Source organism: Dromiciops gliroides, chromosome 2, assembly GCF_019393635.1.
Source record: "Dromiciops gliroides isolate mDroGli1 chromosome 2, mDroGli1.pri, whole genome shotgun sequence".
Lineage (NCBI taxonomy): Eukaryota > Metazoa > Chordata > Mammalia > Microbiotheria > Microbiotheriidae > Dromiciops > Dromiciops gliroides.
Window position 1 is genome coordinate 675,869,862 of NC_057862.1, and position 6,006 is coordinate 675,875,867.

Genomic DNA, 6,006 nt, shown 5'->3' on the forward strand with positions numbered 1-6,006 from the left:
TTCAAATCCGGCCTCAGACAATTAATACTTACTAGCTGTGTGACCCTGGGCAAGTCACTTAATCCCAATTGCCTCACTAAAAAAAAAAAAAAAAAAAAAAGATAGTAGCTATATGCTTAAATGTGCTCATGTGGTGCATTCTTCCCCATTATAATATAAGTTCCCTGAGAGCAGGGACTGTTTCACTTTTGTTTTTGTAATACCAGCATATAGCACAATGCTCATCACATGGTAAGTGTTTGATAAATGCTTGTTGACTGAGTGAGTGAACATAGTGTAAAAACTACAGAGTCATTGAAGAAGGTATTATGGGCAGGGATTCAAAGACTCATCTACTGACTTTCAAAAGTCCAAGGCAGAACCAATGATCTTTCCCCACAAACCCTCCCCTGCTGCCACCCTCACATTCCTGTTGAAGCCACCTCAATACTCCCAGTTTCCCAAGCTGGCTGCCTCAGGGTCATTCTTGACTCTTCCTTAGTATTCACCCCAGGTCTTCAATCTGTTGTCAATACCAGCCATTTCTACCTTCTCTACATCTCTCCTTATCAATCCACAACCCTTAAACAATCCCTTTTCACCTCTTGCCTAGATCACTGCAGTAGCCTTCTCTTTCACCTCCCTACCGCAAGTCTCTCCCCACTACAATACATTTTTTTTGTTTTATTGCCTCCAGATGGTGTGAGGTATTTCTAGTCAAAGATGGAGTGATATGAATTCTTTAATCATTTTCTTTTTTTTTCATAAAAGTATTTTATTATTTTCCAGTTACATGTAGGGATAGTTATCAACATTTTTTTTATAAGGTTTCTAGTTTCAAATTTTTCTCCCTCCTTCCCCTCCATCCTCCTTCCCCAAGATGGCAAGCAATCTGGTATAGGTTATATATGTACAATAACATTAAACATTTCTGCATTAGGCATGCTGGGAAAGAAGAATCAGAGCAAAAGGGAATAACCTCAAAAAAAGGAAAACAAAAAATAATGGAAATAGTATGGTTCAATCTGCATCTAGATACCACAGTTCTTTTTTTCTGTATTTGGAGAGCATTTTCCATCATGACTCCTGTGGAATTATCTTGGACCATTGTATTGCTGAGAAGACTCAATTCTATCCAGTTGATCAACACATAATATTGTTGATACTGTGTACAATGTTCTCCTGGTTCTGCTTATCTCACTCAGCATCAGTTCATGTAAGTCCTTCCAGGTTTCTCTGAAATCTGCCTGGTCATCATTTCTTTTCTTTCTTTTTTCTTTTTTTCTTTTTTCTTTTTTTGCGAAGGGCAATGGGGGTTAAGTGACTTGCCCATGGTCACACAGCTGGTTAAGTGTCAATTGTCTGAGGTCGGATTTGAACTCAGGTACTCCTGAATCCAGGGCCAGTGCTTTATCCACTGCGCCACCTAGCTGCCCCCATCATTTCTTACAATACAATAGTATTCTATTACATTCATATACCGCAACTTGTTTAACCATTCCTCAATTTGATGAGCAAACCCTCAATTACCAATTCCTTGCCACCACAAAAAGAGCAGCTATAAATATTTTGTACATGTGGGTCCTTTCCCTTTTCTATGATCTCTTTGGGAAAAAGAACTAATAGTGATATTGCTTTATAGCCCTTTTGGCATAGTTCCAAACTGCTCTCCAGAATGGTTGAATCAGTACACAACTCCACCAACAATGAATTAGTCTTCCAATTTTTCCACAGTTTCTCCAACATTTATTATTTTCCTTTTTTGTCATATTAGCCAATCTGATAGGTATCAGGTGGTACCTCAGAGTTGTTTTAATTTGTACCTCTCTAGTCAATAGTGATTTAGAGCATTTTTTCATGTGGGAATAGATAGCTTTGATTTCTTCATCAGAAAACTGCCTGTTCATATCCATTGATCATTTCTCAATTGGGGAATGACTTGGATTCTTGTAAATTTGATTTATTTCCCAATATATTTTAGAAATGAGGGCTTTATCAGAAATTCTGGCAATAAAAATTGTTTCCTGGCTTTCTGCATCCCTTCTAATTGCTTCTGTTTGTACAAAAACTTTTTTAATTTAATGTAATCAAAATTATCAATTTTGCATTTCATAATATTCTCTATCTCTTGTTTGGTCATAAATTGTTCTCCTTTCCAAAAATCTGAGAGGTAAACTATACCTTCCTCTCCTAATTTACCTATGGTATCACCTTTTATGTCTAAATCATGTACCCATTTCGACCTTATTTTAGTATAAGGTAAAAGATGTTGGTCTATGCCTAGTTTCTGCCATACTAGCTTCCAGTTTTCCCAGCAGGTTTTGTCAAATACTGCAGTCTTTGGGTTTATCAAACAGTACATTACTAAAGTCATTTACTACTGTGTCTCCTGTGCCTAACCTATTCCACTGATCCATCACTCTATTTCTTAGCTGGTACCAAATAATTTTGATGACTGCTGCTTTATAGTAAAGCTTCAGATTTGGTACAGCTAGCCTATCTTCTTGTGCGTTTTTTCATTAGTTCCCTTGATATTCTTGACCTTTTGTTCTTCCAGATGAATTTTGTTATTATTTTCTCTAGCTCTATAAAATAATTTTAGGCAGTCTGATTGGTATGGCACTGAATAAGTAAATTAATTTAGGTAAACTTGTCATTTTTATTATATTAGCTCAGCCTATCCATGAACAATTGATATTTTTCCAGTTATTTAGATCTGATTTTATTTGTGTGAAAAGTGCTTTATAAATGTGTTCATATAGTTCCTGGGTTTGTCTTGGCAAGTAGACTCCTAAGTATTTTATATTGTCTACCATTACTTTAAATGGAATTTCTCTTTCTATCTCTTGCTGCTGGACTTTGTTGGTCATGTATAGAAATGTTGATGATTTATGTGGACTTATTTTATATCCTGCCATTTTCTACAGGAAACCAAAACAAAACCTCCCAAGAATGTCATATCAAAGGGGGGAAAATACTACAAGCAGCAAGAAAGAAAGATTGCCAAGGAGCCACAGCTGGATTACACAAGAATTAAGAGCTACTACTATGGAGGAGGAAAGGGCCCAGAATAAGAATTTTAAAAGATAACAGGTATAGGCTTAGCCCCAAAAACAACTAACCCAGTAAAACTGAGTATAATCCTACCAAGGGAAAATGGACTTTAATTAAATAGGAAACTTCCAAGAATTACTGATGAAAGGACTAGAGTTGAATAGAAACTTGAAATACAAACAAGGGACTAAAAAGAAATATAAAAGGTAAATAAAAGTGAGCCAATGGAAAATTATTTATAAGATGAAGTTTAACATTCTGATGGGCCTGGGTGGGATTATACAGGTATCATGGAAAAACTATAATGTCATTTAGGGTCATAGAGGGTGTCAAATAAGTTGGAAGGCCTGAGAGTGATTTTTGTCATGTTTTGTTATCTTAAAGGAAGAAAGGAAAATGAGGGGAAGGGAAGCATATACTCTTTATATTGGGTTTGTCTCCAATCTAATGATCTTTCTAATCTATATGCCACCTGTGGGTCCTAAAGGACTGAAAGATCTATAAATGGTCAGGGAGGGGAGGTACTAGGGTGTAGTAGACTTAGAGACAGAGGAGATCTGCCTCTGCCCCATAACTAGCCACATGACCTTGTGAAAGAATCTTCACCTTTCTGTGACTCATAATCTTCCTCTTAAAAATAGAATACTAGGTAGCACAGTGGACAGAATGCTGAACTTGGAGTTGAGAAGATTCAGTTTAAATTCTGCCTTGGAAGCTTATTATCCATGTGATCTTGGGCAAGTCACTTACCCTCTCTCACCATCAATTTCCTCATATGCAAGGACAAAACATTAGGAGGTCCCTTGTTTCCAGAGCTAAGGCCCAGCACGCAAGCTGTGCCCTGAGTTGGGCAAAATAACAATTCTTTGTGCTCACCCTCTGGAAGATCTTACCCTTTCACAAAATCACATAATTATTGTATTGCTTTGACCAGCACCAGGTATTCTTTGAGCTTGGACAAGCACTGAACAAGCTTGGGCAAGTACCCATATTCCAGTCATGAAGTCCTGCTATGAATCAAACCTGTCCCATTCTTACTGTTACCCCTCATTGTCAGGTCTACAGCTCACTGCATAGCCACTAGTATAAGTATTGAGATCTCCCCACGCTGCCTTGGGCCTATACATTAGGGGCAGGTCCCAGCACATGTAGCCTTGCTTGCAAACCATTTTACTCACTCTAAAAATAAAACTTCTCTTTAATTCCTGACTCTCCTGTCTCTTGCCTGCTCTGTTCTGTTCTGGCCACCCTCAAATTAGAGGCCAGTTCTGGTCTGTTTGACAGTAAAATGGGGTCATTAAAGCTCATACCTCCCATGGTCATTGTGGAGATCAAACAAAATTGTTAAAGCACTTTGCCAACTTTTGAAGGAGTGTATAAATGCTATCCACAATTATTACTGCCTTAATATACACATGTATTCAAATATAGGAGAGGGAGTCCCTCACCAGGAGCTCCAACTACTAATGAAATCATGGACTCAGGTGGAATACATCCATCTATGCATACATACATACATACATACATACATACATACATACATACATACATATATATATACACACACATACACATATGTTTATATGTGTGTGTTGTTTCAGCCAATAGCATGTAGCATCCTTAAAGACAGGTATTGTCTTGTAATGATTGGAATGACGCCACCTACTGGAGACTTACTATAGGAAAGTTTCACCATGAAGTGAAGGTCTTTGAGGGCAAGACCAGGAGTCTTTTCTTTGGCGTCAGGAAGTGACGTTTGCTTGTGGGAGGAAGAAGCAGGGAGCCTGGTGCTCTGACTGGGGCTCTTTCCTTTGGATGCTGGTGGAGAAGGGAGCTAGAAATGTGTTCTCTCTTTAATAGATAGATGAATTTAGGCCTTTTTCTCTCCCTTTACCAAATTCTTATTCTCCTTAATAAATGCTTAAAAGTCTAACTCTTGCTAAAGCTTATAATTTATTGGCAACCACTCATTAGATTTTAGACAGTCTAGCTAGAATTTTAGCCTTTAACAGTCTCATTCTTTTTTTGTGTGTCCCCAGTGCCATGCACAATGCCTGGTACATAATAGAGCTTAATAAATGCATGTTCCTTGATTGAGTAAGCATGCAAACAAACATCAATACCCAAACATGACTATGGACTTGCAGGAAGACATCATCATCATTGTTGTTGGTATATAGGGCTTACTATGTGTCAAGCACTTTATAATTATTATCTCATTTGATCCTCACAACAATCCTGGGCAGTAGGTACTATTATTATCCCTATTTTAAAGATGAGGAAACTGAGGCAAAGAGAGGTTAAGAGACTTGCCTAAGGTCACATAGCTAATAACTGTCTTAGGCTGGATTTGCACTCAGATCTTCCAGACTCCAGGCCCAAATACTTTATCCACTGAACTAGGTGCCTTAAGAAGCCATTGGACAAGACAGGAACCACACAGAATGGGTGAGAGGGGGTGGGCAGGTTGTCATCTGGCCCTATGAAGGTTCCATTCATACTGAGGATGGCAAAGATACACTGAGGTCTTCAAATATTATTCTTTTATGTCAGTGTAAACAAGGGTCTGTGATTCTGTTGATGGGAGAAGGCCCTGGGAGTCCTTCCACAATGCAGGCAGATCCCATCCTAGTCTGAAGCTTGGTAGACAGTCTTGGATTGCTGCCTGAGCCTCAATGGTGTTGGGACTTGCCCACAGCCATTGAGCTATTAGGAGTCAAGGGCAGATTAAACCCGAGTCTCCTGACTCCAAGGCCACAGGTTATTGCTTCTATGACTGAGATAGAGGGAGAACCAAGGCAGGGAAAATAGCAGGAGCCAAGACTCAGAACTGGGAGGAAGGAGCAAGGAGGGAGGAAATGGAGGAGAGACAAGGAAATGGTCTGGCTGGCATCAAGACACTTCTTCATACTCAGCAGGAATGAGCCAAAAGCAGTTGCAGCTAGTTCTCTGGGGCAAGCACCACAGCATATT